Genomic DNA, 13859 nt, shown 5'->3' on the forward strand with positions numbered 1-13859 from the left:
GCGAATATTCTCGGGGAGTCCAGCCAACTCCGATCTCCCTGGACAGTGAGACCCCGCCACCGCCCTCTCCGTTAGCAGGTTCCTGAAGCCTCTGTGCAGGTGCCTAGAGCCTGGGGGAGCTCAGCAACCTGAAGCCCCAACTCACTTCCCTAGGGCACCAGCGGGGAGCGAACGGTGCTCATCGGAGTTGAGAAGGAGCCCCCAGCCCCAGCTTTGCAGTAGTGACTCACCACAGTGGAACCTCCAGGAGAGCAACGAGACACGGCCCACCTCCCAGAAGGCCAGGCAAGGGGAGAAATCATCCCAGGTGACAGAACAGTGATTTACCGTGTTCAAACCTTAACACAGAAGCACCTACACATGCATGCATGAACATGCACGCACAAGCACATATACACACGAGGCACATAAAAACGCACGCATGCGTGCACACACACATACAAGAAATGTCGTAGTCTGTTCGGGCTGTTATAACAAACCACCATAGGCAGAGTGGCTCATAAACCCAACAGAAATGTGTTCCTCCCAGCCCTGGAGTCCGGGCAGTCTAAGATCAAGGCGCTGGCCGATGCCACGTCTGGCGAGGACCCACTTCCAGTGGCCTTGTTCTCCTGTGTCCTCATGTGGAGGAGGTGGCGAGGGGGCTCTGTGGGGTCTTTTTAAAAAGGGCACTAGTCCCATCCATGAGGACTCCCCCCGAAGGTCCACCTACCAGTCCCCTCACACTGTGAGTTAGGGTCTCAAATATGAATTCTGGGTGAACATGAGCAATAGCGAGTACATGCACACGGTGTACGAGTACACACACACGGGGTGCTCCCAATAGTGCCAGGATGTAGACAAAGCTACATAATCCCTGTTTTCCAGATGGAGAGACTAAAATGCAGAGAGGAAAAGGCTCGCCCGAGGTCATCCTGTTGGCTGGAGCCAAGCAAGGCCAGAACCCATGCTCCACCCACTCCACTGGGCAGTCCTGGGTGGGGGGTGGCGGGGGGTGACCTCACTGGGTGGGTCTTGGTCCTTCTTCTGCTCCTGCTGTCCAGCAGGGTGGCCATTCCTCACGCCTTGTCCCCTTCTGATGGGACGCAAGCACAAACAGGATTTTATTCATAATTGTTCAACTGGATTTGATTTCAAGAGTAGAGGCTGTTTGGGAATACTCCGTATTAGGCCAGAAGGAAAGATGACCACTTCTTGTAATTCTCATGTCATTCTTAGTGTGATTTTTGTGGGTTGGGTCACATTTTTAGTACTCCCTCCTCCCCGCATCTTTAAATCATTTGAGGCCTCACTATGTGCTCACCACCTAGGGAACAGAAAGGGTGACACAGATGGCACCTCTTAGGAGCTTCACGTGTGGCCAGCCCCCAAGGGCCTGCCCGAGGAGATCACAAGGTTCCGGAGCATGAGGAGGAGGACACAGGCTTGGGCTGGAGGCGGCCTCGGGATGAGGAGGGGGCCAGCGAGAGTGACATGGGCCTGGCAGGATTCAGTGGCAGAGGCCAGGCTCTAACCCAGGCCATTTCCACTTAAGTGCTGCTTCTTGCTTTAATAGCTATGTGTCGCTTTGAGTTAAGAAAAAAAAAAAAGTCCAAATATGAGAAAGTTATTTTTCGAAGGCCAGTCTGGGACCATCCACCTTAGACTCACCTGGGTGGATCTGCTACAAGCACAGGCTCCTGGGCCCCACCCATCCCACTCACTTGCTGACTCAGAATCTCCCAGATTGGGTTGCAGGGTTGCATTTTTCACACTCGAGAGTTNGCAGGCACCTGGCCCAGCTGGGCGGGTCTGCGCCTGAGAATCCTGCCTCCAGGGGAAGGTTCTCTGAGTGAGGTGATGCCTTATCATGGTATCAGCATTTCCCAGCCTGACTCATGGAAGGGAGTGACTTTACCGTAAAGGCTCCCTCAAGGGCCATCGATGAGGAACCTCCGTAAGAGTTTCATTTTTATTTTTAATCTTAATGGCTTAGCCGTAGGCAGTGTCTGTGACCCCCGAAGTAAGCCTGTTTGTTAAAGGAAGTCTGGCTTCAGAACCATCAGACTCTCGGCTCCTCCAAATCTGAGACCACCAGCCCCTCTCCACCAGGCCACTTTGCCACCTGACTCCTGAAGCAAACGGGCTATGGGAGTCACTGAGCTGGCGGAATGCACAGCAGACCAGGCCTGAAGGCTCGGGGGGCACAGAAGTTCCCCCGGGGCTCCCCCTCTGTAGGGTGGGTGGGGTGGATGCTGTGAGGGAGACCGAGAAACTCTCGCTGGGGCCAAAATGTTGTTCTCTTGAAAGGCGAGCAAAATGACACTTTCTTTTGGTTTCAATTGTTGGTGAATTTCTTACTGGCCTAAGAAGCTGAGAACACTTGTTTGCCTCTCTTATGTTGATAATAATAAGCAGCAAAAACGGTGATGCGGAGCCCTTTCGCCCTCCCCACAGCCCTAAGAGGAAGCAGGTTCAAGTTTCTTCTACTAAGACTAGCTATGAGCAATTAAGAATACTCTGAGGTTCATGGTGGAGGGGGCTGTGCCAGGCTCTGGCATAAATAGCAGGGCGAGGAAGGGATTATCATTTCTGGAGCCCATAATTTATACCAGATACAGGTCTTACATTTTATTTTTTAAAAATATTTATAAAAGTAAAATGTTCATACAGCCAAAAATTATACAGGAGAGCGTATTCCAAAGGGTGCCGAGTTGTTTGTTCTCTGTCCATCTTGGGAGGGCGGCGGTAGCAGCCACATCATGGACGAACGCACTTGGGGCTCAGAGGGAGCCACAGACTTGCCCACATTCACTCAGCTCTGAGGGGGCCGGGCAGCATCCAGCCCAAGGCCAGAGGACCCAAAGCCCACATCTGTGCTTCCCGAAGCCACAGACATGCTTAGCTTAGCCCGGACGACAGTATCACTGGAGGAAAACCAAAGGCTGCTTCACATAATTAGGGTACTGGCCTGGCTTTTGAAGGCTTTGGAGTTTGTGATTCCTGAAAGTTGCATGGTCTTGAAGACAAGGTCATGTCCAAAAGAGCAGAAGGAAAGATAACCCACAGAATGGGAGAAAAATTTTGCAAATCATAGATCTGATAAGGGACCTGTGCCTAGAACTCATAACAGACTCTTACAACTCAATACCAAGAAGACAAATAATCCAATTTGAAAATGGGCCAAGGTTCTATAGAGCCACTTCTCCAAAGAAGTGGCCAGTAAGCACATGACAAGATGTTCACCATCGAATCAAAGCAAATCAAAAGCACAAGGAGGCACCACTTCACTCCCACTTGGCTACATAATATGCTAATAAAAAAGACATTATAATGGCTGGTGTCCCAGATATGGAGACCAACCTCAAACTGCTAGTGGGGATCCAAAAGGGTGCAGCTGCTTTGGAAAACAGTCTGGCAGTTCCACAGTCGCCCTTGACCCAGCAATTCCACTTCTAGGTGTATATACAAGAAAAATAAAAACAGGCGCCCACACAAAATCTTAGACACCGGTACTCAAAGTGGCTTTATTCAAAAGAGTCAAAATGGTGAAAACAACTCAAATGCTCAATGGCTAAACAAAATGAATATATCCATACAGTGGAATATTACTTGGTAATAAAAAGAAATGAAATACTGTTACGTGCGACAACATGGATAAACCTTGATGATAATATGCTATGTAAAAGAAGCCAGCCATGGAGGACCACCTACTGCGTGATTCCATTTACATGACATTTTCCAAAAGAGATGCATCTATAGAAACAGGCAGTAAGTTAGTGGTTGTCAGGGTTTGGGGAGAAATGAGGTGTGACCGTTAACGGTATGGGGTTTCTTTAGGGATGGAAATGTTCCAGAATTGATGATGGTGGTGGTCGCACAATTCTGTGAATGTACTAAAAACCATTGCAATGTATATTTTAAGTGGGCGAGTTGTATGATATATGCTATGAATTACATAGCAATAAAGCTGTTCTAAAAAATTTTTTTTAAAGCGTGTGAGGAGGTGGGGAGGTAGGTGGCAGGTGTCGCTAAGCAGGTCGCTGGGTGGGAGGGGGCTCGCCCTGGTCGGCCCTCAGTCTCCCTGCTGTATTTTAGCAGACTTTATTTTTTGAAAAAACTTTGTTGGAGTATAACCAGGGGTCTGCCGGAGCTGGTCCAATCAACATTCAGTGATGTCACCTTGATAGCTTAGTAGAAATATTTACCCCATGGCAACTGGCAAATGCTACAAATAAGGCTTTAAATATTTTTTTGGGAGAGCTGGTTAAACATTTATCAGCCTACCACCGAGACAAACACTCATACAGAAAAGTACAATATCAGAAGTGAACAGCTCAGCGAACTGTCACAAACTGAACAAAAAAACCTGTGTGACCAGCACCCAGAGAAAAAAATAGAGCAATGTCTGCACCCCCGGAAGTTCTCCCCCGAGTGCCCCCTTCAGGCTCCCCTTCGGGTAAACACAAATCTGACGTGTAACCACAGAGATGATCTATTTCTGTACATTATGGAGAATCAAAGGTGAATTATTGAGTCTGGCTTCTTGCACTTGCCATCGTCGGTGACATTCATGCATATTGTTGCGTATGGCTGCACAATGTTCACTTTCATTACTGTGTATATTGTGTGAATAATCCCTGATTTGCACGGCCATTCTACTGTTGATGGGCATTTGGGTAGTTGGCGGGTCTAGACTCTTATAAATAGGCCTGCTATGGGCCGGTTAGCACATTCTTCGGGCTCACGTGCACACATTCCCACCTGGGAGTCTGGGGGCCATGGGGCACACATGGGGTCCGTTTAGCAGACAGGTTCTCAGCTATCCTCCCTTGGACTCTGTTTCTGTTCTCTGCCCCCTCCCTGACTCCTGTAACTCCTCCCGCCTTTCGAGGCGGCTTACTAACCTGGCACCTTCCATGTTGGCGCAGACCAGAGTAGGCCTTGGCTTTAGCTGTGAAGGTGGACCCCAGGCTCCTGGCACTGGTCTGGAAGAGGGAGCAGACAGCTGGGTGCACCTGCTGCCCCGTCAGCTCTGGAGCCTATTACAGCAGCAGAGCTGTCCAAACGAGCCCCGGCTAGGAAGCAGCGGACAGGTATCGGAGCTGGAGTGGGCTGGAGGGGGCTGGAGGAGTCCTGGGGTCTGAGTTTTCCAAGTGGTTCCAGCTGAGCAGGAACTAAGCTCGCACATTCAGACAATGTGTTCTTGTGAGCCTTGGTTCTGCAGCTCCATTAAAAGAGGCCCATTGTCTAGCTGCCTGTTTACTGGTGGGGACTCGGCATTGTTCAGTACAAGTGGGCAGAGCCAGTGTGGGTCAGAGGCTCCTGGCTTTGACCTGCGGTCAGGGTGGGTGCTCCCCGTGCCTTTGAAAGCGTGATGCTCCCCATGCCGACGTCACCCCGCTTTGTAGCAGCTGGTGCTCTTCTAGATACTTTTACCAGGAGGCTTCATGTGACCACCGGCTGCATGTCCAGCACCGAGCAGATTGGCCTCTCCGATTTCTCACACATCACTGGGGACGCTGACGTTTAAAGTTCCTGTCATTTTTGAGAGGGCGAGTGAGAATAATGACTTTGTGCCACTGCAAGCCAGGCACAGGCGAAGTACTTTCCACGCCCCGCCTTATACTCATTTCACTTAATTCTCACGCTGATGCTCCGTTAGCACAATTATTACCCCGTTTAGGCAGAGGAAGGCGCTGAGGCTTGGAGAGATTAAGGCTCGGTGCCTGTGTTTTTGATTTTCAAGCCTCACTCTTAACCACTTCCATCCTGTCTCTCTGGGCCCAGGTAACAAATAGCTTGGCTGGCCCAGCCAGGGCACAAAACTGCCGCTCTTAGAAATGGGCAGAAGTGGTGCCGCAGGTGACAAGAGGCACCAGGCCCTGCAACCTGGCTGAGCCTGAGAAGATGCACACCTAGCGTTTTAGGGCTGGGCACACGGCAGGGGGCAGGTGACCAAACACCGGGGCACGGGAAAGGGCATGCATAACCTCTGAGCTCAGTGGGGCCCCTGAGGAAACCTGGGGACCATAGAGGTCATGCGCCAGGCCTCAGGGCATACAGGGAGGGGCCGGCCACACGATGGCCTCTCAGCATCTGTCTGTTGGACACATTTGCTGGTAAGTGGCCCAGGCAGGAGGCGATCCAGGTCTGCCAAACTCCACATCCTGGATCATTTTCACTGTCCCTTAACACAGCAGGAGAGTGACAGCTGGAGGTATGTAAGTGCTGAGGCCATAATGAGTGGTCTTCCCATTACGAGGCGGGGCCCCTGTGCGGAGGCTCTAGACGCTGGGTGATTCTCCCTTTTTGGGCCAATTCCAGATTCTTAGGAGCTGAGCCGTGGTCCGGGAGGGACCTGTGCCCGCATCGCATGGGAATCAGCTGGGCTCGCTGACAAAATGCAGATTCCTAGGCCCCTGAGATTCAGAATGACTCTAAATGTCCAGGGCCAGAGCCGGGAATCTGATTTTGATACTGAGGACCCCAGGGGACGCCGCCCAGATCTGAAAGCCTGGCCCTTAGGTAGTCAGGCCAGTGTGCAGAGGGTGCGTTCGCCATCTCGTCCTCAAATCTGCTTGGACCTATAAAGTGAAATTTAAATTTCTGTCCGCGGACGTGCAAAGCCAAGGAAGGCCTCTCCCCTGACAGTTCTGCAGAAGGTCAGTTTTGGCCTCTGAGCCCCTGCGTAGGGTTTGCTGTGTGCTAAGACTTTTGCAGAGCAGCCGTGTTTATGAGCTTTCATCCCCGTGTTCAGGAGCTTCTGAGTTTCGACGTTTGCGTCCAGGGCTGCTGTGCTCAGACAGGCTCAGTCGCTCACTTTCTTCTCGGTCACATTCTGGAGAGGAAGGACACCCTGTGTGCCCGCTTGACTTCTAGCTCCCACCTGAAGAGCAGCTGTCCAAGAACCACTGGTCGTGGGCCCTTCCGGCGACGCCGTTGCTTCTCTGAATGGGACGCTCCATCCCATTTCAGTCTCCACTTCCCCGGGGCTGACCTGTCCGTGGAAGGCTGGGCCGGGCCTGCCTCGCCCCACGGGTCATGGCTCGGAGTGGCTTGGGCTGTGCCCTTTTGGCAAGTGTAACGTTTCCACACGTCAGTCTCCTCAACTCTAAAATGAGAATAACAATGCGCTTCGCAGGGCTGCCGAGGCGAACGCCGATCCAGCCCTCGGCTGGCGCCTCGCCCGTCCGCGGCGCAGGTCGGTTGTCGTCGGTGTGGAGCTGGCCGCACGTGCAGGCAGGGGCACCCGGCTGCCCCTCTGTGGGGGCCCTGCTGCGTCTTCGGGTGCTGCCCCTACCCCAGCGGTCTCAGAGGTGGCACACGCTGTCCCACTAGAACTTCGTGCCAGCTCCTCGCCCTCACCTGCTCAATCCACAGAGGCCTTTAGACCTGCCCTCCTCCAGGAAGCTTCCTTCCAGGTGAGCTCCACAGTAACCTCACTCGGCTGTCCCCCGCCCCAGCCTGCCACCGTCTCAGGGACAGCGGGTAGAGGGCACGTCTGAGCAACCCCAAGCCTGGCACCGTCTTGGCACAAGGAGAACGTTAGGGGGTTACAGAACATGGTCTAGCAGGCCCGCCTTCGCCCCGGGCTGCGGGCTGCGGAGGTCAGGCTGGACGTGCCTGTTCTTTCCATCGCTGTTGGAGCGACACATCCTCAGACAGGCACCCCTGCTAGAGAGGGGAGCCCATTAGCTCGGGAGTACCCTTCTACTGCAGATTCAGCAACTAAGATGCCACTCGGGATGGATGAGAACACGTGGGTGTGCGGACGGCAAAGCACGACAGATGGAATTATCCTGATAATTATCGTCAGGACCACCCTGTGCTGCCACACGTACCCCCGCATCCTGGGAGTGGGGACGACTGAAAAATAGGGGGGGAGGACACGGTTAGGGAAGGGGAGACAAAAGCAGGATGGGGAGGGAGGGCGGGGGAAGGCTGTAGCCGAGGCCACAAACACCTGGGCTCACACCGCCGTCATCAGTTACTGTGACCTGAAGCAAGTCACTCAGCTCTGCGAGCCATGTCCTCACCTGAAGATGTGCCTCACAGAAGACCGAACGCAGGTACAGAGAACACAGCTCCATCCACCAGGAGTGCTGGAAGGACCAAGGTGGACGGAATGCTTGTTTCCGGCATCACTGGGAATGACATCGGCGGGCATGGCACACGGTAGGGGACAGTGCCATCGGCGGGCACGGCACACTGGAGGGGACAGCAACGTCGGTGGGCATGGCATACCGGAGGGGACAGTGCCGTCGGCGGGCACAGCACACTGGAGGGGCTGCTTTCAATGGGGTGAGTCGTCTGTTCACTTCAGATACCGGTCCAGGTTTAAAACACCAACATGGTACCATTTTGCATTAGACAGAAAGCTGACTGCCCTTTGCCTGAATTATCCAGATAATGATGTGAGCATCTCCCAGAAATACCCCGATAGTCACTGGAAAGTGTGTGAACGGGTGTTAAACTCTCCTCCCTTTCCTGGCAGGAAACAAGGAGACCAACACTTTAGAATCTTCGACGCCACAGTCTCTGTCCATTTCCCTGGCTAGGATTTTGTGACGGGGACTGTCTCGTGTGGCAGAAACCCTGATGGTGGCCCTGGAGCCAGACCCGCTCGTCTGGCCTCTGGACTTGGTAGTTCACTAGCTCTGACAAGTCCTGCACGGCAACGAATCTGAGCCTTCTCCACACTCTGTGAAGCCGAGGTTCCCAGCTGCCACTGGCTTGTTGAGAGGACCACATGCAGGCAGGCGCCTGGCCCTGGGTCTGCTTACGGCAGGGGCACCCGGAGGGACAGCTAAGTGACAACGCCCACCCACGGCACTTGGTCTGTCTGTGCTGGGCATCGCCTAAGAGCTTTCGATGACCAGGTGTACCACGCTCCCCTTCTTCCCGTCCTGTTCACACACACGGGACCAGAAGTAGGTGTCACGGAGGTGGGAATGGCAGGGGGTGGGGGTGGGGGGAGCACCAAAACGCCGAGGGCCCCGTCTCGTGAGCCGAGAACACTGACACTCATTTTTATGTATCCAGAGTGAGCTTCTATATAGGCGTTGGAATGGCTTGTCATCTGCACCCCCGAAAGCACAGCCAAGGGACATCTTGATTTTCTCCAAACAGAAGAGTAGTGGACAACTCACAAAACGGCCTGATTTCAGATATGTGGGATCAACTGAGAATATGTTTATTTAAAAGCAATTTTAAATATTAAAAAAAAGTAGAAATTAACACATACAGTACTGAAAAACTCACATTAAATACATGTGAAATGACAAATGTACTGATGTTGGAGTGTGACATCCAGATGAGAACTCGGAGTTTGACTGGCGGCACTATGGGATTCCTATACAACGTGCTGAAGTTCTAGGCGATAAAAAAATAAATAGCAATTGCTGTTCAACAGTAAAATCAGACACACACTATTTGCAGAACGTAACTTTCCCCTCTGGGGGGGAAAAAAAAAAAACTAGCTATTTTTTTTTCCCATAAGGTTCCATACCTTCAAAATACTATATCGTGTACAAAATTGCAGATAGTGGCTCACTGAGTTTAAGAACAATATCAGATTTAAACTCAACCGAGATCAGCAAAGGTATTTATACCTAGTTTTCCTATGTCCCACAGGAAGCTGGGTTAGCGAGAACTCAGATTCCTGGTGGAAAACAGATAACGCAAAAAAAAAAAAAAAAAAAAAAGGTATTAAAAAAAGGCGTTTGTGTAAGTTGCTGCTAAAGAGGAAAGAGAATAGACATTGATTCCATGTAATTTTAGACATCTAGTTTTCATGTTTTTTAAAAACCAGTTTATTTTGAGATCAGTTGAAAATACTGTAGGCCACAAAAATGAACAGTTCTTTAACGCAACTTAAAATGTTTAACTGAACGAACTGGGACACTAAGTAACTTGGGACAGTGACCTCCTGTCCTGACACCAGTGTGGCTTAAGTCCTGAGCTGCGAACACTGTCGGCCACCCACCAGCACGTCGGCCAGTCCGGATGTTCTCGCTGCCGTGGGGTCACACGTGCCGAGATGCTGAGGAAGCAACGGCTTAGGCTCGCTTTCCAACGCCAGCCGATACGCTGCAGGTTTGCCATGCGAGGTTTATTAATTGGGTGGCCATTCAGAGTTTTCATAGTCACCACGTAAGCGAACTACATTAATGTTCACCGAGCACTGTGACCGTGTTAAAGAGGGCTCTTCCTAAGGGTTTGGTTGGGAGTTGTGCTTCTGTGAAATGAACAATTCTCACTCACGGCTAAGATGATCTGTTTAAGAATATTAGTTTTCTGTGCGGTAGCCAACAAAGCATTTGAAGCGAGTGTGATGCCAGAGTGACACATGAGGCTTGGAATCAGACAGCAGCCCCGCCGACTGGGCAGCTAAGCGACTGTGTTTTCAAAACTCGGACTCAGGTTAAGAGGCCGAAACACGCACGATGATCTTAATGGTGTGGTAAACACGGCTGGATGAACAGAAACCCGAGGGGGAGACTCGCTGCAGGAAGAGAGAGTTTTCACAGTGCAAGTCACAGCGGTGTTAGAACCTGGGGTGTGCATGGACTTGCAGGTGACGTGTCTGCTGGACAGGACGTAAGATGGGAAAGCCTGCCTACGACTGGGGTTTAATAAAGAGCCTGGAAAGAGAGAAGGCTGGTTTCAGCACCTGGGTTCTACGCTGGGGGGGCCATGTGCAAAGCTGACTTTCAAATCTGTCCTCTTCTTGAATGATCTTTTAAAAGTTCCAATTTATCAAGAACAGAACTATGGAGATAAGTTGATGCAGTAGATGCTTTAAGATATGTGAAGAATGCTAATGCATAAAATGATATGTAAATTCATACTCTTGAGAAAGCCAAAGGACTGACTAGAAACAAATACTGTTGCAACCTTATAATTTCTGCTTTAATGGCAATCAGGTTTAAAAAATGTACAGTTCAACTGATCCATACTATTCCTTTATAAAAGGCAGATTTCAGGTAAGCTTCTAAATGCATGCATAATGTAGAGGCTAATATTTTCTGGCAGTCCTTGGTTCCTGAAAATTGAACTCCATCCGATGGGTTTTAAACTTCTGTCAAAATAGTCATGAAGGCTATGTTATTTTTGCATAATGAGGTAACATCTCAGGGGTGGGCACTCCTCATAAGACAGTACAAATCCACTTGGTCTAAACTTGCATGAGGCTGTGGGCACAGTAAAATGCCACCAACGGTTTTGGGTCAGTGAATATTTTGCTGAAGGAGATAACACTTACATTTAGCTGAGCACTTTTCTGTAATAAATACCAGAGTAGGTGTTTGCAGCTGTCAACTGTATACGCAGATGACTACAGGCTGGTCCGTCATGGAGCCAGAGTTTCACCTGGAAAGCAGAAGCCACCTCTTTGCTAATGCTGCATTTTCAGCAACACAACTGAGAATACTGCTTTGTTAGGGACACAGAGTCAATTCTATGCCTTTCGACGGTTGCCGAGACCACGTCCACTTGCAAAGCCAGCAGTTCCTATATTCGCGCGTCTGCTTGCTTGGCAAAGAGCAGAGAGAGAGATGAGTGCTGGATGCCGAGGATGGCTCCGGCAAACCAGTACGGCGCGCCGGGCCCCAGGCCCCCCTAACACTGGCGAAGGCGGAAGACCACAGGGTGAGTACAGCACACACTGCGCCCCCTCCTGAGGTGGCCCGTCGCGGGTGTCCCAGTCTGGGATGGCAGCTATATACACGCTGTGCACAGGGTCACGTGGAGGCGGCGTCCTGCAGGGGGGATGTGGACGATCGTAAGGTTCTGGCTTTGCTAGTCAGACAGGATGTGAACGAAGGACACCGGAAAGACCCCCTTCCTTTCAGGATGTCCTTCGATGTGCCCAATCTGTGGGAAGAGAAGAGAGGTGTCAGGGGGGAGGCCTGCGACAAGCCTGGGGGGTCAGAGCGTGCCCCGAGTTTGCCCACACATCTGGGGTGAAATGCGGGCTTACCCTCTGCCACCCTCTGGTGAGAGCTAATGGACGATAAACTATATAACAAAACAACAACGATGAAGTAGCGAAGGCACAACGCTCGGCACTGTCACGTGGGTCCCGTTTCGTCCGCACAGCGTTCTGACGAGGGAGCCGTTCCTGGGCAACGTGCTCTTCACCAGGGAGCTTGGCTGCCTGTCCTGCTGGGTGACCTCAGACCAAGCTTGCTAAGCCTCTTATCTGTAAAATGGGCTTACGAAAATCCCCTCTCTTGGGCTTGTGAGATTGCAGAAAGGATCGCTTTGTGGAAAGGGCTGCTACGTACCAAGAAGCTGTTTTCCTGTCAGGGAAAGGGTACCGTGCGTCTGAGATCGACTGTGGCCTACGACAATTTGACTGTCTATTGCCTAAGCCTGTAAGCCATGGTTACCTGCAAAACCTTTCCAATTATCTCAATTAGATCAGCATGAGCTGAATTAATGAGAATCCTATCACGGAAAAAAACAAACAAACAAAACAAGACATGCATATTGGCTTCAAGTGACAGAGAGCGGGTGGCTCTGAGGGCCCGCCAGGCCGGGCCAGCTCTCACTTCCCTCCACAAGTGCAGATGGCGGCTGGAGCAGGGCTATGTGTCCAGCCCAGGGCTGGTTCCTTTATTTACAGCTCTGTGACCTTGGGCGGTCACCCTGGCTGTTGACACGGTTTTCTCATCTGGAAAGAGGACTTAATGGTAAGACCTGACCCACCTGTCCCCTGGGATCTAGGCTGGCATGGGGCATGTGAGTTCTTAGACGGCCTTGTGAGGTTGGGTTACTGTTGCCTCGTTTTCCAGAGGAGGAAACTGAGGCTCACAGAAGGGACATGCTTTATTCAAGGCCACAGAGAAAGCAAGCAACTGCACCAGGGACCCTAGAGTCCGCCTCCTCGCCATGATGCTAAGCTGGCTCTCCGAGAGACTCCACGCTGGGGGCAGGCCCAGCTCTACAGAGGCTGGAAGTACTGCCCTGGCTGTCCCCTCTCCCCATCCGTCCCTGACAGAGAGAAGCCTCGTCACCTCAGTGCAGGGTATCTCAACTTACACACTGACATTTTGGGCCAAAAGATTCTTTGTCGTGGGGCTCTCCCCAGTACTGCAGGATGTCTTGCAGGAGCCCTGGCTCCTATCCATGGGTTGCCTGTGGTACCCACCCTTCCCAGGTCCTGACAAGCAAAACGTCTCTGATATTGCCAAATGTCCCCTGAGGGCCAAACTGTCCCAGTGGGGAACCGCTGCTCCAGTCCAAGCAAAATCCCTACAGCTCTGACAAGAAGCCAAAGTCACTGTCTCAGCTCAAAAGAGCACAAGCCGCATTCGTGTGTGTGTGTGTGTGTGTGTGTGTGTGTGTGTGCGCGCGCGCGCACACGTGCGCACTGACACGGGTGTCTCTGAGCATTCCTAAGTTCTGCCCAACTGCGAACCACAGGTCCCTTTCCTGGCAGACAGAACCGGGTGCCTGGGGGCAGGAGGAGGCTTAAACCCAGGCATTTCCAAGGGGCCCTGATCCCCAGACGGCCACAGGGTGGGGACGACGATGCCCTCCCTTATCGGCACTCGGGCAGCGGGCATTTATAAGAAAGGAGTTTTTATAGATATTCGCATTTAATCTTCTAGAAGCACGTGAGGGAGGCACTGTGCCCCACTTTAGAGAGCTGCAGATGGTCCAGGGCTGAGCCCGAGGACGGCGTGCTGGTTGGCCAGCAGGGACTCAGGCCTCCGCCTTCTGGGACAGCGTGGCATGGTGAGTAAGGCACACGGGCTTTGGGCTCAGAGACGCTTCAGCATCGTGGCTGCTGCTGACTAGCCGAGTGCCACAGGCACCACGCTCAGCTTTCCTAAACTTTAGCATTGCACTTAAAAACTCAGGAAATGGCC

General features: G+C 51.8%; 1 protein-coding gene across 2 annotated transcripts in view; it reads right to left on the minus strand.

Moving 5' to 3' along the window:
* Positions 1–9152: 9152 nt before the first annotated feature.
* The window catches only part of ASAP1 (ArfGAP with SH3 domain, ankyrin repeat and PH domain 1), a 294496-nt gene continuing 289789 nt past the window's right edge, over positions 9153–13859 (minus strand). For both annotated transcript variants that reach the window (XM_039845875.1, XM_039845874.1), the window contains one exon: positions 9153–11856. The gene's annotated coding sequence lies outside the window, so the exon portion shown is untranslated. The remainder of the gene's footprint in view (positions 11857–13859) is intronic.

The sequence above is a fragment of the Pteropus medius genome, unplaced genomic scaffold (genome assembly GCF_902729225.1).
Source record: "Pteropus medius unplaced genomic scaffold, Ma_sr-lr_union100, whole genome shotgun sequence".
Classification (NCBI taxonomy): Eukaryota; Metazoa; Chordata; class Mammalia; order Chiroptera; family Pteropodidae; genus Pteropus; species Pteropus medius.